Here is a 26,407-nt window from a genome sequence, read left to right as displayed (position 1 = left end):
CGACCTTTTGCCACATTTCAGGCTTCAAACATAAAGATATAAAACTGTACTTTTTTTGTGAAGAATCAACAACAAGTGGGACACAATCATGAAGTGGAACGACATTTATTGGATATTTCAAACTTTTTTAACAAATCAAAAACTGAAAAGTTGGGCGTGCAAAATTATTCAGCCCCTTTACTTTCAGTGCAGCAAAATACATACAATCCACCTGTGTGTAATCAAGTCTCCGTATAAATGCACCTGCACTGTGATAGTCTCAGAGGTCCGTTAAAAGCGCAGAGAGCATCATGAAGAACAAGGAACACACCAGGCAGGTCCGAGATACTGTTGTGAAGAAGTTTAAAGCCGGATTTGGATACAAAAAGATTTCTCAAGCTTTAAACATCCCAAGGAGCACTGTGCAAGCGATAATATTGAAATGGAAGGAGTATCAGACACTGCAAATCTACCAAGACCTGGCCGTCCCTCTAAACTTTCAGCTCATACAAGGAGAAGACTGATCAGAGATGCAGCCAAGAGGCCCATGATCACTCTGGATGAACTGCAGAGATCTACAGCTGAGGTGGGAGACTCTGTCCATAGGACAACAATCAGTCGTATATTGCACAAATCTGGCCTTTATGGAAGAGTGGCAAGAAGAAAGCCATTTCTTAAAGATATCCATAAAAAGTGTTGTTTAAAGTTTGCCACAAGCCACCTGGGAGACACACCAAACATGTGGAAGAAGGTGCTCTGGTCAGATGAAACCAAAATTGAACTTTTTGGCAACAATGCAAAATGTTATGTTTGGCGTAAAAGCAACACAGCTGAACACACCATCCCCACTGTCAAACATGGTGGTGGTAGCATCATGGTTTGGGCCTGCTTTTCTTCAGCAGGGACAGGGAAGATGGTTAAAATTGATGGGAAGATGGATGGAGCCAAATACAGGACCATTCTGGAAGAAAACCTGATGGAGTCTGCAAAAGACCTGAGACTGGGACGGAGATTTGTCTTCCAACAAGACAATGATCCAAAACATAAAACAAAATCTACAATGGAATGGTTCAAAAATAAACATATCCAGGTGTTAGAATGGCCAAGTCAAAGTCCAGACCTGAATCCAATCGAGAATCTGTGGAAAGAACTGAAAACTGCTGTTCACAAATGCTCTCCATCCAACCTCACTGAGCTCGAGCTGTTTTGAAAGGAGGAATGGGAAAAAAATTCAGTCTCTCGATGTGAAAAACTGATAGAGACATACCCCAAGCGACTTACAGCTGTAATCGCAGCAAAAGGTGACGCTACAAAGTATTAACTTAAGGGGGCTGAATAATTTTGCACGCCCAATTTTTCAGTTTTTGATTTGTTAAAAAAGTTGAAAATATCCAATAAATGTCGTTCCACTTCATGATTGTGTCCCACTTGTTGTTGATTCTTCACAAAAAAATACAGTTTTATATCTTTATGTTTGAAGCCTGAAATGTGGCAAAAGGTCGCAAAGTTCAAGGGGGCCGAATACTTTCGCAAGGCACTGTATTTGGCAATGTATTATTGTTATGTGATTTCTGTATATAAAAGTACCATGTATATAAAATATGTATATGGAAAATGTATGTATACAGTATGTAGCATAAAATATATGTTTCATCGGAAGACGGAGGGTGGTGGATGGGTTCATTAGAAATAAAAAAAATAACCTTTTCATATGTGAGTTCCTAATATCTCGAACGGTGTGATGTCAGAATGCACTCACTGTTCCAAAATGTGATTGCTATGCAATAGTTAACCCCCACTGCCCTCAAACCGATTTACTACAGGCTATGTTTCAACTTGTCAAATTCAAATTATTTTCTACATTTTATTTTCTAACAACAGTTTGAATTGAGGTGTGTTCTCCCTCCTCATTCATTCATATAGAAGTAGCCCATTTCACTGCTGAGGACAATTTAGGATTGAGGCTTTACTGAACCGAACACACTTCCTTTCTTTGATGAGAGCCAAAGCAATTCACCAGTGTTTCCGCAGATCAAGTATGCAGACATTTGCGCAGTCTTGCACAAACGTTTCCCCCCTGGCATATTTTCTGGCTGGTCCAAGAATTACCTTCATTGTTGTTTTCCTTTCAAATAATAACTTTAACTTGTGTGCGTTCCTATCAAAGTAAGTGCCTTATTTTCTGTACAGTGGTTGCTCAACTAAACATAGAATAAGGCTGTAATGTAACAAAATGTGGAAAAAGTCTGAATACTTTCCAAATGCACTGCAATCTAAAAGTGAATATCAGGTGTCTTAGATGTGTCTGTGTATATAAGGTCATTTTAATACAGCATGTACAGAAATCAAAACATTTCCAGTGAGACAACATACTGTAACTTCCTGTGTACTCATGCAAAGCATGGACATAACATGTTGAACATTAGGTTCTGACATTGAGCAACTTCCAGTATCACATTAGTAAGCAAGCAAGGGTGAATAAATTACAGTACCAATTCACAACTTGCTGTCTAAGCCTTTCATACCCTTTTGTTATAATTAGAGACCCTCCACTTTATGCTCACTTATGAATCAATCCGATTTAAGTGTGCTCTTTTTAGATCGTTTAACAGCAATACCTGAGACAGATTTGGCAAAGACCAACAGACTAAATGACAAGCCATTTAACTTGTTATGGCTGCAATCCCGATATCGGGATAAGTGTCATCAACAACCGCTGAATAGCATAGGGCTACATTCAATAAATATTACTACAAATATTTATATTCATGAAATCACAAGTGCAATGTTGGAAAACACAGTTTAGCCTTTTGTTAATCCACCTGTCGTGTCAGATTTTGAAATTATGCTTTTCAGCGAAAGCAATCCAAGCGTTTGTGTAAGTTTATCGATCGCACGACAAAACATTAAGTACACTTAGCATCAGGAAGTTTGGTCACGAAAATCAGAAAAGCAATCAAATTAATCGTTTACCTTTGATGATCTTCGGATGTTTTCAATCACGAGACTCCCAGTTACACAGCAAATGTTCCGTTTGTTCCATAAAGATTATTTTTATATCCAAAATACCTCTGTTTGTTTGTTGCGTTATGTTCAGAAATCCACAGGAAAGAGCGGTCACGACAACGCAGACGAAAATTCCAAAGAGTTTCCATAATGTCCACAGAAACATGTCAAACGTTTTTTGTAATCAATCCTTTGGTTGTTTTTAAAATATAGAATCGATAATATATCAACCGCAAATGTCTTTCACAGTAGGAGAGGGGAAAATAATGGCTGTCCAAACTCTGTTGTGCGAGCAAAACTCATGTGACGCGATGTTACCGTTCTGGCTAATTTTTCAACATAAAAGCCTGAAACTATGTCTGAAGACTGTTGACACCTTGAGGAAGCGATAGGAAAAGGAATGTGGTTCATATCCCTTTAAATCCAGCAAAGGGAGGCTATGGAACATGGAGTTTTCAAAATAGAAGCCACTTCCTGTTTTGATTTTCCTCAGTGTTTTGCCTGCAATATTAGTTCTGTTATACTCACAGACAATATTTTGTCAGTTTTGGAAACTTTCGAGTGTTTTCTATCCAATACTAATAATAATATGTATATATTAGCAACTGAGACTGGGGAGCTGGCCGTTTACAATGGGCACCTTTTCATGCAAGCTTCCCAATACCGCCCCTGCAGCCATAAAAAGTTTGATGTTATGGAAGCTAATGAGTTGCTGCTGTGTGGTAATGGCTCTGGGACTTGTTAGAATATAAACAAATATAAGGGCCCCTGGAAAAGTAGCAAGGCAATGGTTGGGCTAGGTTAGCATGTCTGTAACTCTAGTTAAGGCTAACACTATACTACTGTGTAGGCCTACCTCTGGTGCTGTGGCCCATTGATTAGACCACGTCGGCCAGCATTTAGACTGCCATTGAACTCTGTTTTGTAGGTGAATATACATTCACCAGAGAACAAATTGGACAACCTCCCGTCAAGACTATTATCAATGGGACCTGAAGAACTAATATCCTATGTTTTTCCGTGTTGTGGCTGAATCAGGATATGGATAACATTCCATGCATCTTCAAGATCAGACGGCAGCCAATGCTGGCACTAACACAGCATTCAATAAGCTGTGTCGGGCCATAAGCAAACCTTATCTCAACGAACTGGTCACCATAGCAGCACCCACCCATAGCACGCACTCCAGCAGGTATATTTCACTGGTCACCCCCAAAGCCAACTCCTGCTTTGGCCGCCTTTCCTTCCAGTTCTCTGCTGCCAGTGACAGGAACAAATTGCAAAAATTGCTGAAGCTGGAGACTTATATATCCCTCACGAACTTTAAGCATCAGCTGTCAGAGCAGCTTACCGATCGTTGCAACTGTACATAGCCCATCTGTAAATAGCCCACCCAACTACCTCATCCCTATGTTGTTGTTTTTTTTTTCTCCTTTGCACCCCAGTATCTCTACTTGCATATTCATCTTCTACACATCTATCACTCCAGTGTTTAATTGCTAAATTGCAATTATTTCTCCGCTGTGGCACATGTATTGCCTTACCTCCCTAATCTTACTACATTTGCACACACTGTATATAGACTTTTCTATTGTTATTGACTGTTTATCCCATGTGTAACTCTGTGTTGTTTGTGTCGCACTGCTTTGCTCTATCTGGGTCAGTTCGCAGTTGTAAATGAGGACTTGTTCTCAACTGGCCTACTTGGTTAAATAAAGGTGAAAAAACAGGTTCATATTCAGATGGATTATCAGGACGCGTACTCAGAGCATGCGCTGACCAGCTGGAGGGTGTCTTCACTGACATTTTCAATCTCTTCCTGACCCAGTCTGTAATACCTAAATCTTTCAAGCAGACCACCATAGTCCATGTGCCCAAGAACACCAAGGTATCCTGTCTAAATTAAACCATAGCACTCACATCTGTAGCCATGAAATGCTTTGACACTATCATCCCAAACACCCTGGACCAGTTCGTATAGTGCCCCAACAGATCCACACAATTTATATTGCACTACACACAGCCTTCTCCCACCGGGATAAGATAAATGCCTATGCGAGAAAGCTCCTTATTGACTACAGCTCAGCGTTCAATACCATAGTGCCCTCCAGGTGGGGACACTCCCTGTTAACCCATGACTGCGTGCAGCGCACGACACCAACACCATCATTACATTTTCTGATGACACGACGGTGCTGGGCCTGATCACCAATGACTATGAGACCGCCTATAGAGAGCAGGTCAGCAACCTGGCAGTGTGGTGCCAGGACAACAACCTCTCCCTCAACGTCAGCAAGACAAAGGATTTGATTGTGGACTATAGGAAACAGAGGGATGAGCAGTGGGATGTAGTGGAGAGGATTGAGAGCTTCAAGTTCCTTGGTTTCCACATCACTAAGGAATTACCATGGTCTATCAAACCAACACAGTCACAAAGAATGCGTGACAATGCCTCTTCCCCATCAGGAGGCTGAAAAGATTTAGCATGTGCCCTCATTACCTCAAAAAGTTATACAGCTGCACACTTGAGAGCATCTTGACTGGCTGCATCACCACTTGGTATGGAAACTGCTTGTCATCCGACCGCAAGGCACTACAGTGGGTAGAGCATACGGCCCAGTACATCACTGAAGCCGAGCCTCCTGCAATCCAGGACCTCTATACCAAGAGGTGTCAGAGGAAGGCCCTAACAATTGTCAGAGATTCAAACCACCCAACTATTGTCTCTGCTACAGCACGGCAAGCATTACCAATACATCAAGTCTGGAAGGCATAAGACCATCAAATAGTTAACCAAATAGCGACCCAGACTATCTGCATTAACTTCTTTGTGATAGGGGGGCAGTATTGGGTAGCTTGGATGAATAAGGTGCCCAGGGTAAACTGCCTGCTACTCTGTCCCAGATGCTAATATGCATATTATTAGTAGTATTAGATAGAAAACACTCTGAAGTTTCTAAAACTGTTTGATTGCTGTCTGTGAGTATAACATAACTCATATGGCAGGCGAAAACCAGCATATTGGACTGTTGTTGACTCCACAATTTGGCAGGTAACTGTATGGCTTGCTTTTGTGGCTGAACGCTGTTCTCAGATGATTAAATATTGTGCTTTTGCCGTAAAGCTTTTTTGAAATCTGACACAGCGGTTGCATTAAGAACAAGTTTATCTTTAATTCTATGTAAAACATGTATCTTTCATCAAAGTTAATGAGTATTTCTGTTATTTGATGTGGCTTTCTGCAATTTCTCCGGATGTTTTGGAGGGATTTCTGAACATGGCGCCAGTGTAAACTGAGGTTTTTGGATATAAATATGAACTTGATCGAACAAAACATACATGTATTGTGTAACATTGAGTCCTGGGAGTGTCATCTGATGAAGATCGTCAAAGGTTAGTGATTAATCTTATCTATATTTCTGCTTTTTGTGACACCTCTCTTTGGTTGGAAAATGGCTGAATGCTTTCTGTGACTAGTTGCTGACCTAACATAATGAATGATATGTTCTGCTTTCGCCGAAAAGCCTTTTTGAAATTGGACACTGTGGATGGATTAACGAGAAGTGTATTTTTTCAAATGGTGTAAAGTACTTGTATGGTTGAGGAATTTTAAATATGAGACTTCTGTCCTGAACGATCCAAGAGAGATTAACTCATTTTGCATTTACTCATCACAAACACTGCTACTACTGTTTATTATCTATCCTGTTGCAAAGTCACTTTACTCCTACCAACAGTCGAAAGTTTACATACACCTTAGCCAAATACATTTAAACACAGCTTTTCACAATTCCTGACATTTAATCCTAGTAAAAATTCCCTGCCTTAAGTCAGTTAGGATCACCACTTCATTTCAAGAATGTGAAATGTCAGAGTAATAGTAGAGAGAATGATTTCTTTCAGTTTTTGTTTCTTTCATCACATTCCCAGTGGGTCAGAAGTTTACATACACTCAATTCGTATTTGGTAGCATTGCCTTTAAATTGCTTGACTTGGGTCAAACGTTTCAGGTAGCCTTTCACAAGCTTCCCACAATAAGTTGGGTGAATTTTGTCAGATTCTTCCTGGTGTAACTGAGTCAGGTCTGAGTCAGCAAAGCACCCCCACAACATGATGCTGCCACCACCGTGCTTCAAGGTTGGAATGGGGTTCTTCGGCTTGCAAGCATCCCCCCTTTTCCTCCAAACATTATAAGGGTCATTTTGGCCAAACAGTTATTTTTTACTTTCATCAGACCAGAGTACATTTCTCCAAAAAGTACGATCTATGTCCCCATGTAACAGCCGTCTGTGGTGGAAGAAGGTGAGGGCCAATGCGCAGCGTGGTAAGTGTCCATATTTTTTATAAAGAAATTGAACAATGAACAAAAACGTGAACGAAACCGAAACAGTTCTGTCTGGTGCAGAATATAAACACTCAACAGAAAATAATCACCCACAACTCAAGGGTGAAAACAGGCTACCTAAGTATGGTTCTCAATCAGGGAAAACGATTGACAGTTGCCTCTGATTGCGAACCAGACCAGGCCAAACACAGAAATCCCAAATCATAGAAAAAAGAACATAGATGCCCACCCCAACTCACGCCCTGACCATACTAAAACAAAGACAAAACAAAGGAACTAAGGTCAGAACGTGACACCCCATGTGCAGTTGCAAACAGTAGTGTGGCTTTTTTATGGCGGTTTTGGATTAGTGGCTTCTTCCTTGCTGAGCGGCCTTTCAGGTTATGTCGATATAGGACTAGTTTTACTGTGATACAGTGAATTATGTCTGTAAACAATTGTTGGAAAAATTACTTGTGTCATGCAAAAAGTAGATGTCCTAACCGACTTGCAAAAACTATAGTTTGTTTAGAATAAATGTGTGGAGTGGTTGAATAACACGTTTTAATTACTCCAACAACTCTATAAGCTACCAACAGGAAATTAAAAACTGTAATATCTTATGTTTCACCGAGTCGTGGCTGAACGACGACATTAATAACATACAGCTGGTGGGTTATACACTCTATCGGCAGGATAGAACAGCAGCCTCTGGTAAGACACGGGGCGGGGGCCTATGTATATTTGTAAACAACAGCTGGTGCACAATATCTAAAGAAGTCTCAAGGTTCTGCTCGCCTCAGGTAGAGTATCTCACTATAAACTGTAGACCACACTATCTTCCTAGAGAGTTTATTTGTATTATTCGTAGCTGTCTACATAGCACCACAGACCGATGCTGGCATTAAAACCACACTCAATGAGCTGTATGCCGCCATAAGCAAACAGGAAAACGCTCATCCAAAAGCGGCGCTCCTAGTGGCCGGGGACTTAAACTTAAAAGTTTTACCTGATTTCTATCAGGATGTTAAATGTGCATCCAGAAGTAAAAAACTCTAGACCACCTGTACTCCACACACAGAGACTCGCCCTACATTTGGCAAATCTGACCATAATTCTATCCTCCTGATTCCTGCTTACAAGCTCAAATTAAAGCAGGAAGCACCAGTGACTCGATCTATAAAAAGGTGGTCAGATGAAACAGATACTAATCTACAGTACTGTTTTGCTAGGAAAGACTGGAATATGTTCCGGGATTCTTCCGATGGCATTAAAAACTTCTTATGGCTTGAATCACGCTAACGGGATCGATATGACAACAGCCAGTGAAAGTGCAGGGCGCCAAATTAAAAACAACAGAAATCTCCTAATTAAAATTCCTCAAACATAGAAGTATTTTGCACAATTTTAAAGATGAACTTGTTGTTAATCCCACCACAGTGTCTGATTTCAAAAAGGCTTTACAACGAAAGCACAACATATGATTATGTTAGGTCAGCGCCTAGTCACAAAAACACACCTGAGAAATAGGCAGTTTCTATTGGGTACGTTTTTCAGCCAAACACGAAAATACTGCCCCCTACACTCAAGAGTTTTTTAAACAGGTCAACATTCACAAGGCCGCAGTGTCAGATGGATTACTGGGATGTGTACACCAAGCATGCGCTGACCAACTGGCAAGTGACTTCACTGACATGTTCAACCTCTCCCTGTCTGAGTCTGTAATACCAACATGTTTCAAGCAGAGCAACATGGTCTCTCTGCCCAAGAACACTAAGGTAAACTGCCTAAATGACTACCGACCCATAGCACTCATATATGGTCATGGCTCACATCTACACTATTATCCATGAAACCCCAGACCCACTCCAATTTGCATACCGCCCCCACAGATCCACAGATGCAGTCTATATTGTACTCAGCACTGCCCTTTCACACCTGGACAAAACAAACAGCTTTTCATTTAATACATATCAAGACTGTTTCAAGGACAGCTTCCAACTATGTAACATTGCAAAAATCTAAAACTTTCTGTCCAAAAATGATGCAGAAAAATGTATCCATGCTTTTGATACTTCTAGGTTAGACTCCTGCAGTGTTCTACTTTCCGGCCACCCGGATAAAGCACTAAATAAACTTCAGTTAGTGCTAAATATGGCTGCTAGAATCCTGACGAGAACCAAAACTTTGATCATATTACTCCAGTGCTAGCCTCCCTACACTGGCTTCCTGTTAAGGCAAGGGCTGATTTCAAGGTTTTACTGCTAACCTACAAAGCATTACATGGGCTTGCTCCTACCTATCTTTCTGATTTGGTCCTGCCGTACATACCTACATGTACACTACGGTCACAACAAGCAGGCCTCCTAATTGTCCCTAGAATTTCTCAGCAAACAGCCGGAGGCATGGCTTTCTTCTATAGATCACCATTTTTATGGAATGGTCTGCCTACCAATGTGAGAGACGCAGACTCGGTCTCAACCTTTAAGTCTTTACTGAAGACTCATCTCTTCAGTAGGTCATATGATTGAGTGTAGTCTGGTCCAGGAGTGTGAAGGTGAACGGAAATGCTCTGGAGCAACAAACCGCCAATGTTGTCTCTGCCTGGCCAGTTCCCATCTTTCCACTGGGATTCTCTGCCTCTAACCCTATTACAGGGGCTGAGTCACTGGCTTACTGGTGCACTTCCATGCCGTCCCTAGGAGGGGTGCGTCACTTGAGTGGGTTGAGTCACTGACGTGATCTTCCTGTCTGGGTTGGCACCCCCCCTTGGGTTGTGCCGTGGCGGAGATCTTTGTGGGTGGTTGAAGACATCCCTCTAGTGGTGTTGGGGGCTGTGCTTTTGCAAAGTGGGTGGGGTTATATCCTGCCTGTTTGGCCCTGTCCGGGGGTATCATCGGATGGGGCCACAGTGTCTCCTGACCCCTCCTGTCTCAGCCTCCAGTATTTATGCTGCAGTAGATTATGTGTCGTTGGGGCTAGTGTCTGTCTGTTATATCTGGAGTACTTCTCCTGTCTTATCCGGTGTCCTGTGTGAATTTAAGTATGCTCTCTCTAATTCTCTCTTTCTCTCTTTCTTTCTCTCTCTCGGAGGACCCGAGAGAGCATGTATGTGGTCGAGTGTGGAGCGAGGAGCAGAGCGTAATTTGAGCAGATTAAAAATATTGTGTCTGCCTTCTCTCCCGCTCCAATTGCGCTCTGGTACTACTCAACCACAAATTCTGGGCATGCTCTGCCTCGCATTTGTCTGTTCGTTGACTGTTGCTTAAAGACATATCCAAGCTAGAGACCTCTATACCCTATATCAGGAATATATGTACCCGCTCAGAGAAACAAGGCTTAAATCATCCACCCAGCGGACAAGGGAGGAGCTGCTCTAGGATCAGCTTTATCCATTAAAATCTTACCTTAACAGTACAATTATAGAGATATTACCACCTGTGGCTGCAAATATTGAGGCGGATTATTCTAATGCTTACCCAATAAAAAATCACTAAATCACTGATATTGGCACATCATTGCACACATAAGACATCATGAAATATATTGGGATCAAATTACAGACAAAGAGAAAAATGTAACTCAAGTGATTGAACATTAAATGTATTTCAATATGATTCAAATGGGCTTATAGCCTACTGTTTATATTTCAATGCAGTCATCTCGGTTTTCATTTGAAACTACTTTTTTATGCACCACTTGTTTGTATCAATTGCAAAGACATTTATATTTTTTGTCAGTTTCAGATGAACTATATTATCCCGCCAGGGGGTAATTCATTTGGGCATGTGCCCTTTTAAGTATCGAACCCTTTTAAAAACATGTTTTTGCCTAAAATGATATACACAAACCTAATTGCCTGTAGCTCAGGACCTGAACAGTGGATTAACTGCCTTAATCAGGGGTAGAACAACATATTTGATTTTGGCAGCTCTGGGATTTGAACTAGCAACCTTTCAGTTACTGGCCCGTTACGCCACCCCATTTGGCTCTGAATGCCACACTGTCCCATCTCAAAGTAAGTGTCCAGTGGAAGTCTCACTTTTAAAAGTTCCTATACCCAAATCATGTTGTTGAGTCCTATACTTGTATTTGTGGCCAAAGCAGACATTTGAGAAAATCCCACTTCAAACTTGTATCTCAAACAGACATGATTCTAAACTCTCCTTCCAGACCCATATCAAACATCTCCAATCGAAAATCAAATCAAGAGTCGGCTTTCTATTCCGCAACAAAGCCTCCTTCACTCACGCCGCCAAACTTACCCTAGTAAAACTGACTATCCTACCGATCCTCGACTTCGGCGATGTCATCTACAAAATTGCTTCCAACACTCTACTCAGCAAACTGGATGCAGTTTATCACAGTGCCATCCGTTTTGTCACTAAAGCACCTTATACCACCCACCACTGCGACTTGTATGCTCTAGTCGGCTGGCCCTCGCTACATATTCGTCGCCAGACCCACTGGCTCCAGGTCATCTACAAGTCCATGCTAGGTAAAGCTCCGCCTTATCTCAGTTCACTGGTTACGATGGCAACACCCATCCGTAGCACGCGCTCCAGCAGGTGTATCTCACTGATCATCCCTAAAGCCAACACCTCATTTGGCCGCCTTTCGTTCCAGTTCTCTACTGCCTGTGACTGGAACGAATTGCAAAAATCGCTGAAGTTGGAGACTTTTATCTCCCTCACCAACTTCAAACATCTGCTATCTGAGCAGCTAACCGATCGCTGCAGCTGTACATAGTCTATTGGTAAATAGCCCACCCATTTTCACCTACCTCATCCCCATACTGTTTTTATTTATTTATTTTTCTGCTCTTTTGCACACCAACATCTCTACCTGTACATAACCATCTGATCATTTATCACTCCAGTGTTAATCTGCATAATTGTAATTATTTGCCTACCTTCTCATGCCTTTTGCACACAATGTATATATAGACTCCCCTTTTTTCTACTGTGTTATTGACTTGTTAATTGTTTACTCCATGTGTAACTCTGTGTTGTCTGTTCACACTGGTAATGCCTTATCTTGGCCAGGTCGCAGTTGCAAATGAGAACTTGTTCTCAACTAGCCTACCTGGTTAAATAAAGGTGAAATAAAAAAAAAATAAAAAAAATAAAAAAATGATTGCTATTTCCTCATAGAGGACGATGTCATCATTCTGAGGAGGATGAACAGGCCAATCAGCAGTCTACTCGCATTAATATTTTTAATGACCGGTATACGCTCACACCAAAGCTGATTTTTAAAACATACTGTACTTATTAAAAAAAAAAAAATTAGAAGGAAAACTATTTAACTTATATTGTAATTAATTATAAGTCACACCTCATAGAAATCTGGAAACACTGGGCAGTTACTTAAAGTATGTAGTCCCACACAACACATGACACTATGTCACATCACAGATATTTCACTGGATAATTGAACACATATGGGGAGGCGCCTCTCTGTCAAATGTGTGGATACTTTGACTAGCTGTGCTATGGGACAGACAAGGCTTTTTGTCCTAACCTGCCTGCGGTGCCTTGTAGACAGACAGGTGCCGTCCTCCATGGCTGATGACATAATTATCTACCATGCACACATTTACACACACACATGGATAATATTGAAACATAATATAGTTGGCTAGCGTCAGAGTCTAAATGCTAAGTACAGAAACATACAAAGGTTTTTCTAAAGATTTGTCTGTGGTAACATTGAACTTCTGTGGACAGCATGATATGAGTGACCTCTGCTACTTAGCACCTGTATATGACTGATGTGATGCCTGTCTGCTTTGCAGGGAGAGGTGAAGACCTAACTATGCTGAGTTCAAGGCTCAGGCCAGCCCTTCAAGTCTCCAGGTACAAATAAAGTCATACATTATGTATGGACATGGATTATCCTTTACTGTAAATGTTTGTGTAGCCTACTATGTGTGTTTTTGTTTGCAGTGATGTAAAGTACTACTTAAGTAGTTTTTTGGGTTATCTGTACTTTTCTTTACTATTTATATTTTTGAGAACTTTTACTTTTCCTTCCCTACATTCCTAAAGAAAATATTGTAATTTTTACCAAATGCATTTTCCCTGAAAACCCAAAGTTTTCGTTACATTTTGAATGCTTAGAAGAAATAGTCAAATTTTCGAACTTATCAAGAGAACACATGGTCATCCCTACTGCCTCTGGCTTGGCTGACTAATTAAATACAAATGCATCTTTTGTAAATAATCTCTGTGTGTTGGAGTGTGAACCTGGTTATTCGTACATTTTTAAAACAAGAAAATGTTGCCGTCTACTTTCCTCAATAAAAGGAATTAAGTGATTTATACTGTTTGGTTCTAATTCTCAGAGTAAAAACTGCAACGGATACTATGAAAGCTTAATTGTCCAACTTTAATTCTTCCCAGAGGATCAATACAGCTGCATTAGACAAAAACATTTTCACACAAGCATATATACTCCAATTTAGATGCACTCCTCCTTCTCTCCAACCCTTACATATTTTATGGTTCGACAGGAAGACAAAGTGATGAGGTAATTAACTGTTCCTTCTCCCTTGAGGTGATCTGACTTGACCTCAACCCCCTTGATGCCTAATCCAAAGCTCTCCACCCGTATCACCTATAGCAATCCTGTGACTGCCTTCCCCTCTACTCAGTACATTCCAAAGCCATCTGGCTCCTACAAATAACCATTAACTTCTGATGTAAAAACCAGTTTCTATCACTCCTCATAAAAAATAGTATTACTCCTGATGTATCATGTCTCTAGTATAACAATGTTCCAAGTTTTTACCATAATCTAACAATATGTTTACTTTTACTTTTGATAGTTAAGTATATTTTACCAATTACATTTAATTTTGGTACTTAAGTATATTTAAAACCAAATACTTTTAGACTTTTACTCAAGCAGTATTTTACTGGCTGACTTTCACTTTTAATTGAGTAACTTTCTATTAAGGTATCTATACTTTTATGACAATTGAGTACCTTTTCCACAACTCTGTGTGTGTGTGTGTGTGTGTGTGTGTGTGTGTGTGCTGTGTATGTGTGTGTGTAGCCTGCTGTGTATGTGTGTGTGTAGCCTTCTGTATATTCCCACACATGTACTGTATATGTCTGTTTTAGAACGAAAATGGGAGAAAGAGCAGAGAAAGAGTGTTTTGGAGGCTGGAGAGTAAGACAGAGGACAGAGATTGAGTAAGCGTTTATGTGTGTGGACCAGCACATTACAGTATGCATATCAAATCCAGAGACAGCAGTCTTATGTCAAGCAGGGGTCAAACTCATTATCTGTATGTTCTTGAACTGATATGCAATACTGATGCAGATCATCTCTCTAAGCAGTGTAAACAAATAAACTGAACATTTTTTCTTTGGTAATTCCTTTTACATTTTGAGCAACAGTTATTAAGGCCTTCCAAAAGATAGCATTTCTATTCACAGGTAATTTATAACTCTTTAATGAGTTGCTAAATGTCTAGACGATCTAAAGTATGATTAGTGGTACAGGCCCCTAGACAGTACTTTATTTCAGAACAAAGGCCATTAGCAGCACCATGGAAAGTACTGAATCACAGAAAATATACAACAGCTACAGTATGGTCTATAAACATAACAGGACCGAGACTTTCTGTGTTACTGGGTTGAGATATCGCCAAAATTCTCTCTTAATCCTTGTTCGACTGCAGTAAGACAGATTCTTGAGCAGGAATACTGTACTATCAAGGAAACACTATCTCAAGGGTAGTACAACAAAAATCAGTTGTACTTTATCTCTAAATTTCTCAATAGCAAAGCGTATGTGTTTTCCTGTAGTAATACTGGATACAGACATCACTAGCTGTCTTGGTTTGCTATGCTAACAGCATGTCTAAGAGGCTGGCTCAATAATATGCTGTGGTGGGGTGTTGTTCAGTGGCCCGCTGGGCTGCATGCTAACATCACAGGAGATAGTCAGTGTCATCAACCGAAGAGAAAGACAGATCTGCAATCTTAAAGGTCCCTCTTAGAACAGCCGCATCAAAGAAGGAACAAAGAATCTCTTACCCTTTTCCTTAACCCTTGGTAGACAAAATAGAACAAAAGAACAAACCACCCATGGTCTTGCTCATGTGAGGTTGCTGATAACAGACAATACCCATTCTAGCATGCCCATCTAGTGACAATTATCATAAAACTGAGCAAAGGACTGAACTAACTAAAAAACAAAGCATAGGCTATGGGCATGGGTTGGTCTCAAAGAGCTTATGCATTTGGCTCAAGTTTGGAATGGGGCTATTATAAGCACGTAGACTTAGACAACATTATCCTCTTGCGTAGAACATGTGTGATCCAATGAATGTTTTTGTAATTTGCTCAAAGTACATCGTGTCTGGAATATACTGTCAAAACAAAATGACCATGTTAATAAGTTGCTTCAAGCACTGTGCGTGGAAACAAACGTGTGTAATTAAGCAAGGTTTCAAAATGGTTTCAGCTTGGTGTAAGGGTAATACATGATTAATTCATTTTTAATAAGCTATAACGCTGCTACTGCATCCGCTTAGGCGAGAGAGAAAAGGGAAGTAGAAAGGTACATAGGAGAAAATTAGTCAGGCACTAGAGAGAGAAAAGGAAGGGCAAAGAAGGTGGAGGAAACCAGATGAAAGAGTGAACTGAGAGAAACACACCTGAGAGAGAGAAAGAGAGAACAGCTAACAGAGAAGCTGTAATTGCTGTGATCATCAAATGACTACGTGAGGAATGGCAAGACTTGGTGTTCTGTGATTTAACTTCTTATGGCTGCAGGGTCACTTTTGAGTAGCTTGGATGAAAGGTGCCCAGAGGTGCCCAGAGTAAACTGCCTGCTCCTCAGTCCCAATTTGTAATATATGCATCATATTAGTACATTTGCATAGAAAACACTCTGAAGTTTCTAAAACTGTTTGAATGATGTCTGTGAGTATAACCTGAGAAGAAATCCAAACAGGAAGTGGGAAATCTGAGGTTGGTCGATTTTCAACCCAGACCCTATTGAATACACAGTGGGATATTGGTTATGTTGCACTTCCTAAGGCTTCCACTAGATGTCAACCGTCTTTAGAAATTTTTATTAGGTTTCTACTGTTATGTGGGGCCGGATGAGAGCTCTTTGAGTCAGTGGTCTGGCAAAGAGCCAGGTCCTGGTCATGCACATTTCACATGATAGCGAGCGTACCTTGGCTTTTCTACAGACAATGGAATTCTCCGGTTGGAATGTTATTGAAGATTTATGATAAAAACATCCTAGAGATTGATTCTATACTTAGTTTGAAATGTTTCTACTACCTGTAATATAACTTTTTAAAGTTTTTGTCTGACGTTCGGCTGGACCTGCACGAGCGTTTGGATCTGTGTACTAAACGCCCTAACAAAAGTAGCTACTTGGACATAAATAATGGACATTATCGAACATATCAAACATTTATTGTGGAACTAGGATTCCTGGGAGTGCATTCTGATGAAGATCATCAAAGGTAAGGGAATATTTATAATGTTATTTCTGATTTCTGTTGACTCCAACATGGCAGATAATAAAAAATAAAAATCTGAGCGCCATTCTCAGATCATTGCATGGTTTGCTTTTTTCCGTAAAGTTTTTTTGAAATCTGACCAGCGGTTGCATTAAGGAGAGGTATATCTATATTTCCATGTCTAACAATTGTATTTTCATCGATATTTATAATGAGTATTTCTCTAAAATGATGTGGCTCTCTGCAATATCACCGGATGTTTTTGGAACTAGTGAAAGTAACGTGCCAATGTATACTGAGATTTTTTTAAATATAAATATGAGCTTTATCAAACAAAACGTACATGTATTGTGTAACATGAAGTCCTATGAGTGTCATCTGATGAAGAAAATCAAAGGTTAGTGACTAATTTTATCTCTATTTGTGCTTTTGTGACTCCTCTCTTTGCCTGAAAAAATGGCTGTGTTTTTCTGTGAGTTGGTGGTGACCTAACATAATCATTTGTGGTGCTTTCGCTGTAAAGCCTATTTGAAATCGGACACTGTGGTGGGATTAACAACAAGATTACCTTTAAAACGGTATAAGATACATGTATGTTTGAGGAATTTTAATTATGAGATTTCTGTTGTTTTGAATTTAGCGCCCTGCACTTTCACTGGCTGTTGTCATATTGATCCCGTTAACAGGATTGCAGCCATAATAAGTTTTTAAAGGATACATTCCCAGCCCACAGCTCTCAACCCTCAGCTCTCAGCTCAGGGTAAATGCTGGAGGAAGATAAGCAGCAGGCCTAAGGGAAAAATGCTTATGCTGAAGGTCTGCTACAACGGGCCAGGAAAGTAAAGTAGCCTCTCTCTGTATTGTGCAGTAGGGATTCACAGGATTTCCAGGGCTTAGAAAAAGCTTACTCCTCCTCTCCTGCAGTCAGACAAAATAAATATGCATTGTAGTCCCTGGTACCCAGTGGTAAAGACTTCCCACAGTGATGTGTTTGTGAGTTCTATCTAAAAAAAAAGCCATTCATTGTGATAAATTAACATTTCGAACAGGTTGAAAATGATTCATGAAATAGGCCCTAGTTTATATTAGCCTATTAGTTGGTTTACTTGTATTTAAATGGTATATACAGCACATTCATAAAATATTCAGACCACTTCACTGAAATATTCCATTTATATAAATATTCCGACACCTTGCTATGAGACTCGGAATTGAGCTCAGCTCTACTTCAGCACATTGTGCCTTAGCTTGTGTCATTGAAATTCTGAGCACAAAATTGTTTGTTTGTAATACTGCATCTAGCGTTAATTACAGAAGCCTTACATCACCATGCTTTACCATAGGGATAGTATTGGCCAGGTAATGAGCGGTGCCTGGTTTCCTCCAGACGTGATGGAATTCACGTTCTGGCCAAAGTGTTCAATCTTGGTGTCATCAGACCAGAGAATCTTGTTTCTCATGGTCTGAAAGTCCTTTAGGCGCCTTTTGGAAAATTCCCAGCAGGCTGTCATGTGCCTTTTATTGAGGAGTGGCTTCCATCTGGCCACTACCATAAGGCCTGATGGAGTGCTGCAGAGATGGTTGTCCTTCTGGAAGGTTCTCCTATTTCCACAGAGGTACTCTGAAGCTCTGTCAGAGTGACCATCGGGTTCTTGGTCACCTCCCTGACCAAGGCCCTTCTCCAACTATGGCTCAGTTTGGCCGGGCGGACAGCTCGAGGAAGAGTCTTGGTGGTTCCAAACTTCTTCCATTTAAAAATGATGGAGGCCACAGTGTTCTTGGGGAGCTTCAATGCTGCAGAACTGTTTTGGTACCATTCCCCAGTTCTGTGTCTCAACACAATCCTGCCTCTGAGCTCTACGCACAATTCCTTCGACCTCATGGCTTGGTTTTTGCTCTGACATGGACTGTCAACTGTGGAACCTTATATTGACAGGTGCTTGCTTTTCCAAATCATGTCCAATCAATTTAATTTACCACAGGTGGACACCAATCAAGTTGGAGAAACATCTCAAGGACAATCATTAGAAACAGGATGCACCTGAGCTCAATATCAAGTCTCATAGCCAAGGGTCTGAATGCTTACGTAAATAAGGTATTTCTGTTTTTAATTTGTAATACATTTGCAAACATAAAAACAAACTGTTTTCGCTATGCCTATTGTGTGTAGATTGATGAGGACCATTTTTATTTAATCCATTTTAGAATTAGGCTGTAACATAACAAAATGTGGAAAAGGGGAAGGGGTCTGAACACTTTCCGATTGCACTGTATACTCCTCATTATACAGTCTGCATGCGAGGAAAACAGAGCTTCAATACATTATATTTTACAAACTTCTCTCAACAACACTTGTCTTCACACATTTTGGTACATCTTCTCACATTGTGCACAATATCCCAGCTGAGACACAAGCATCAGCAAACATAATTACACAATAATAACTGCTTTAAATAATAGATGGTCAACTCAGGGCCCAAAAAATGTAATTGAAGCTTGCAGATACATTATTCATCTTCACTGATGATGAGTATAACATGTTTTAAAATATTTATCAAGGCCTGGTGAGGGAGAATGTGACCTGAGGGGTATACTACGATGCAAGCTAGATCTACTCAGGGTTTTCTAAAGCTAGCCAGCATCAGTTAGCTTCACATTCCAGCTCATGCTTCATCCGTAATAGACGGTGGATATTGCTCATCCGTCTGCTGCTAACTCTAACAGGCTTGTAACTGAGCATGCATTTCGCACGTGGCTAGTCGAACGCAGAACTGTTCATTGAGACAATGCTGAAACGTCAATCCATGGGTGAGTCAGTGTCACATTTACATTTTTAGGTAAATGGTGTGAAATAGACTCATAGAAGTGGCGTGTATATTTTATTATTTATCGTTAATGCCCTCTTTGGTGTGCTTTGTTATTGTTGTTTATTAAATGTGTAAAGTGATAGGTATTTTAACATTGCTATATTTTTACACACAAAAAAATACATTTGATTAAATTATTGAATCTGTCTTCTTCTTCAAATTGGGGATGATGGCAATTTTTGCTAGGGAGGGAATCTGATTTCATTAGTACTCAACTCGCGGCTTGAACAACTCAGTTAGCCCTGAGTTAGCATGCCCTGGAGCCGATTATCAGAGTTGACCAATGTTACCTCGCTAACTCTTCAAACCTGATTCGTAGTGTTAAGGTGTTGTTGTGTTTCTGCTCAACAAACCTATCCATCAGCTTGGCACTCTCACCAGTTATTGGAGTAAATGTAAGGTGTACTCTAAGGTGCATATGGCCATAGTCAAGTATGTGCAGTGCCAGCCCTGGCCATAAGCAACATAAGCGGTCACAGTTATATGTCTGTCATATTGAGATATCTAGCTATAAGTTAAACCTGATCAATCAAATAGTGTCCCCCTGCCAAAAAAAAGTGTCCCCCACTGCATCACAATGGGAATCAATGAGCTCTAGCTTCTATTGCTAGGGCTGTTGCTAGAACTTGCAAAATTCTGCCCGGATTACGTAAGGAAACAAAGTGTCTGTTCCTATGCTGGTTGCTTGGCTCTATTTTACCTCGTAAAAAGGAAGGAGGACACGGGCAGGTCTAGCTCTATTTCATCTCATAAGTGCTCACTCAGTCCACACAAAATTATTACCTCAGAATTGCTCTCCAAGGACTACCTGCTGCTTTAGAGGACTGAAAAGACTGGAACGACAACACACTTTCTTTACCATATATTTGTCATTATATAAGAAAATATTGTTAAATATGAATAAATAATTTAAGCTCTTTTGGACTGATGTGGCTAGCTACTGTACTTACATACCTCAGCCTGCCTATTCAGCTAGCCAGCTACAGTAGCTGTAACTGTTATTGTAGCTTTCTGTTTGTATGTAGCTTGCACTACAATGGTATCCCTCAATGATATTTTATTTTATCTTTCCAACCCTGCGAAGTACTATGAATGAACCACTGATCTTGACAAGAGGCGCAACATTCAGAGAAATTCAGGGTAATGTTAAGCAGTTAACATCTATTAGATAACTGTGCGCAACCGCGACATTCAAACGAGGCTGGAAAGAAAACTAATGGGACTGGACTGTGTTGACATCAAAATCTGGGGTGTGAACTACGTTTCTATTCCAGCGTTGATTGACATGGTAATGGCTTTATAGTGTTGGAAAAAAGTTTAAAAAACTGACCCCTCCGACGCTGTTACATCGTGACGTGTCATGGCGTAACGTACAGCATTCAAAAAGCAACTAATTCTGAGTTACAGCCTCTCGCCACCAGATGTAGCACTTCTCTCACCGTTTAAAAACAAGAAAGGGACAGGGACAGGTAAGGGGGGAAACCTAGTCATTTTTTGCATCATCACTCCAAGCTATCATGACTCTCAAAAGCCGCTGTTTACTTCTGAAGATCACTTTAGCATCCTCCCTAAAAACCCGATTCAAATTCGACAAACGTTCAAATAGGTATGTAATGACACATTATATAAACTCTTTATAGTGTTTTATTTACATTTTAGAGGCAATAAGGTGGTAAGTTGGACAGATTGAGTGAAAAAAGGTTTCCCCACACGACATCTCTCCTTCTCACTATCAAGCAATAGGTTTAGCTTCCCACCCGCCATTTTTAAAAAGCCCCGACGGAGCTCATTGCCTTCTTGAATCATACAGAGATGAGCATCATGAAGGGCTCGTCATTGATTTTGTTGGAAAGGGGAGAAATTGTGCTTTACAATGGTATTTATATTACAGTTGATCTGGAAGTATTACGTTTTTTGGGTGCTAAAATAAGGTTAATTGTATGGACCAGCGCGATGTACAAAAGAGAGTTAGGTTACGTTGTTGGTCATCTACATGTTACTAGCTATACATATAGTTCAGTGGAGGCTGCTGATGAGAGGAAGGCTCATAATAATGTCAGGAATGGAGTAAATGGAATGGTATCAAGCAAGTTGTTTCCATGTGGTTGATACCATTCCATTGACACCATTTCAGCCATTAGTATGTGAATGGGTAGTAAGCAATTATGGTAATTCCAAATGCCCTTAACTAGGTGTTTTTGCCAGACAGACACAGAGAGAGAAGGGGTAGGGGGATGTATGCTGTGTTGACAGAGATGTATGTTGGCCATTGGAGCGCATGATTGCCAAAATCAACCTACGCTTCTTCTGACAGAGAATTGCCAAGGAGGTGGACAGCTGGGCAATTTAAACAACATTTTGTTTATCAATCACATTCTATTATATCTGAAGTTATTATGATTTCAATGAATGTCAAATCAAAGAGCACACAATGTTTCAATTTGTGACTTTTTGCTTAAAAGTCAGTACCCTGTCTAGCCTGCCAGATGTTTGAAGACTGTGGCGCTGGAGTATCAAAGTTGTTTCACTATGGCACATGATTGGTAAGTGTCCCAATAAAAATTTTGCCCTGATAAGTTGTTTTGTATTGGTTGCAATATTTGACCACAGCAGAGTCAGTATCCTTACAAATATGAAAATCTTTATACTGTATAACACAGACACTGGTAAGAATAAAGTAATCTTCCTTCTAACACTTTAACATTATGGGTGGACCTCATCGGACCCTTCACGAAATCCAGGAATGACAACAGCTGGTGTCTGACGGCGACTGATCACTTTACCAAGTGGGTGAAGGAAAATACCCATTAAGGTCAGTAAATAAAGAGCACGTGCTTAAATCTAAATTCCCTTTCGTAAACTCATTATAAAGGGTCCTTGGAACCAAAAATAGATTTTCATTTTGTATGACACTCATCAAGAACGAAACTGGCGAGGCCACCTTCAAGGCGATGATGGACATCTTCAACACCCACATTTCTCATGAGGTCATCTTGAGTGAGCGAGGTCATGAACGCTGGAACAAGGTACGGATGTATAAGTTATAATCTGCTACCAATGACTTGTTTAATTTATTTTTTACAATTTGTTTTTGTTTTTCCAGGGTACATGGAACTTTCCTACCCCCTACTCCAGCTTTGGTGAATGGACCAACCAGACCCTCAATACTGCCAAGGGCAAGTCCCTTGATTGTTACCAAGAAGGGTGGGAGAACCACCTGAAAGTAATTATCTTTGCACACAGCAGCTGTTGACTGAGGTTTGATTTTATTTTATTAGGATCTCTTTTAGACCTCATTTGGACTAATCTTCCAAGAGTCCTTAAACATTAAAATACCATTTATAATACGATCACATTGTCACATATAACACACTGTTACAAACAGACATAATGCACTGACATATTGACCAGGTAAATACTCTAACAGTCTAAAAAGATTGATTGATTCTTCATCTACCATAGTCCAGCACAACTTTCCTATGTATTATATTTAAATGGTTTTAAAATATTGTTTGAATTTATATATTGAAAGGTTTCTGGTTTGCTCAGATACATTAATATGTTTCTTTATTGCTCTAAATCGAAATGTTATTTAGCCTATTTCTCTTTTCTGTCTGGATAACACATAGATGGTGGACAATCTATTCCTAGTATTTACTGAATGTCTGTCTCTTGCCAACTGAATACTGTTGTGAATAGAGTTTGGCCGTTTTAAATTGTGTAAATTATGAAATAAAATAAGCATTTTTTTTCAATTATCTTGTTGATTGATGACCAACCAAGAACATTGAGCATGACTACAAAATAAGAACCATATCTCCACCTTAAAACTATCCTTGCTGCTTTGATCTGTGCAATCTGCAGCCTCCTAATTTCACCTGACTCCCATTTAATGCTTGGGTTTTTTGCTAAAGAATCTTTCCCGGTAAATATTTAGCTGTCCTTCTGATCATGCATGCAGTTGTAATACTTTTGTTTACATAAATGAGTTATTTGAGACGGCCATGATAAGCAATTGTCTAGCTGCAACCCCAATAGTTTGGTTTCTGCCACTTCCTCAATTTGTACTCCCCCCATACTAAAATGTATCCCATCCCGTGCTGGCATTTTCCTGGTGGAACAGGCCGACATAACTTTGGTTTTCTTGATGTATTAAACAAGTTGGTTCCGGCAAACCCACTTCCTGATATTTTCCAAATCTACTTTTAGAGCTTGCTGTACCTGTTGAACCGATTGTCTTGCTGTATAAATTGTATTATGATCTGCATATATAGTCGCTTGAGTTTCAGATAAGGCATAAGGAAGGTCATTGGTACATTTATTTATTTAGTAAAGAAGTGTCCCAAGGCAGCTGCCCTACGGTTTTCCACAGTTTAAAGCATGAGGGGAAGAAAATTAATCACTGAAATACTGTAGGTGGACTGTTTCATGTCAGTTAGAAATGACAGTACCCAATTCAGTGTTACCTACTTAAAACCATAATGAAATAATTTTGTCAAAATGATTTCATGATCCAATAAATCAAATGCTGCACTAAAATATAAAAATAGTACACCTACAAACCTCCATAGCATTGAGCCACTGGTCAGTCATATACAGTTGAAGTCGGAAGTGTACATACAGTATACTTAGGTTAGAGTCATTAAACCTAGTTTTTCAACCACTCCACACATTTATTGTGAACAATCTATAGTTTTGGCAAGTCGGTTAAGGACATCTACTTTGTGCATGACACAAGTAATATTTCCAACAATCTTTTTACAGACAGATTATTTCACTTATAATTCACTGTATCACAATTCCAGTGGGTTACATACACTAAGTTGACTGTGCCTTTCAACAGCTTGGAAGATTCCAGAAAATTATGTCATGGCTTTAGAAGCTTCTGATAGGCTAATTGACATCATCTGAGTCAATTGGAGGTGTTCCTGTCAATGTATTTCAAGGCCTACCTTCAAACTCAGTGCCTCTTTGCTTGACATCATGGGAAAATCAAAAGAAATCAGCCAAGACCTCAGAAAATAAATTGTAGACCTCCACAAGTCTGGTTCATCCTTGGGAGCAATTTCCAAATGCCTGAAGGTACCACTTTCATCTGTACAAACAATAATATGCAAGTATAAACACCATGGGACCACACGGCTGTCAGGAAGGAGACGCGTTCTGTCTCCTAGAGATGAATGTACTTTGGTCAAAAAGTGAAAATCAATCCCAGAACAACAGCAAAGGACCCTGTGAAAATGCTGGAGGAAACAGGTACAAAAGTATCTGTATCATCAGTAAAACGAGTCCTATATCGACATAACTCATGCTGCCAAACAAACCCTCGTAAAACTGACCATCCTACTGATCCTCGACTTCGGCAATGTAATTTACAAAATAGCCTCCAACACCCTACACAATAAATTTGATGCAGTCTACCACCACTGCGACCTGTACGCTCTCGTTGGCTGGCCCTCGCTTCAACCCACTGGCTCCAGGTTATCTACAAGACCCTGCTAGGTAAAGTCCCCCCTTATCTCAGCTCGCTGGTCACCATGGCAACACCCACCTGTAGCATGCGCTCCAGCAGGTATATCTCTCTGGTCATCCCCAAAACCAATTCTTCCCTTGGCCACCTCTCCTTCCAGTTCTCTGCTGCCAATGACTGGAACGAACTACAAAAATCTCTGAAACTGGAAACACTTATCTCCCTCACTAGCTTTAAGCACCAGCTGTTAGAGCAGATTACTGCACCTGTACATAGCCCATAATTTAGCCCAAACAACTACCGCTTCTTTGCACCCCGCTTCTTTGCACCCCACTATTTCTATTTCTTCTTCGCACATTCTTCCAATTCAAATCTACCATTCCAGTGTTTCACTTGCTATATTGTATTTACTTCGCCACCATGGCCTTATTTTGCCTTTACCTCCCTTATCTCACCTCATTTGCTCACATGGTATATAGACTTATTTTTCTACTGTATTATTGACTATGTTTGTTTTACTCCACGTGCAACTGCAACTGTGTTGTTGTATTTGTCGAACTGCTTTGCTTTATCTTGGCCAGGACGCAATTGTAAATAAGAACTGGTTCTCAACTTGCCTACCTGGTTAAATAAAGGTGAAATAAATCAAATTAAATTAAAAAAAGATTGTGGGAAAAAAATAATAATAATAATGATGACCCTTATTATGTTTGGAGGAAAAAGGGGGATGCTTGCAAGCCGAAGAACACCATCTCAACCTTGAAGCACGGGGGGTGGGAGCATCATGTTGTGAGGGTGCTTTGCTGACTCAGACCTGACTTAGTTACACCAGCTCTGTCAGGAGGAATGGGACAGAATTCACCCAACTTATTGTGGAAGGCTACCTGAAACATTTGACCCAAGTTAAACAATTTAAAGGCAATGCTACTAAATACTAATTGAGTGTATGTAAACGTCTAACCCACTGGGAATGTGATGAAAGAAATAAAAACTGAAATAAATTATTCTCTCTACTATTACTCTGACATTTCACATTCTTAAAATAAAGTGGTGATCCTAACTGACTTAAGGCAGGGAATTTTTACTAGGATTAAATGTCAGGAATTGTGAAAGACTGAGTTTAAATGTATTTGGTTAAGGTGTATGTAAACTTCTGACTTCAAATGTATACAATGCAATTGTTTTTAAAATTATTACATATACTGTAGTCTTTCAAATTTTAGATTACTTCGTTTTCAGAAATTTCAGAAAAGGCTGTGGCGCAGCAA

General features: G+C 40.0%; 1 protein-coding gene across 1 annotated transcript in view; it reads right to left on the bottom strand.

The window, feature by feature from the left end:
• The window catches only part of LOC110502464 (protocadherin-15-like), a 278,820-nt gene that overhangs the window by 65,685 nt on the left and 186,728 nt on the right, over positions 1–26,407 (bottom strand). The window lies entirely within an intron of this gene.

Source organism: Oncorhynchus mykiss, chromosome 23, assembly GCF_013265735.2.
Source record: "Oncorhynchus mykiss isolate Arlee chromosome 23, USDA_OmykA_1.1, whole genome shotgun sequence".
Classification (NCBI taxonomy): domain Eukaryota; kingdom Metazoa; phylum Chordata; class Actinopteri; order Salmoniformes; family Salmonidae; genus Oncorhynchus; species Oncorhynchus mykiss.
The sequence above is the reverse complement of the archived record's forward strand: the minus strand, read 5'-3'. Positions and strand labels throughout refer to the sequence as shown.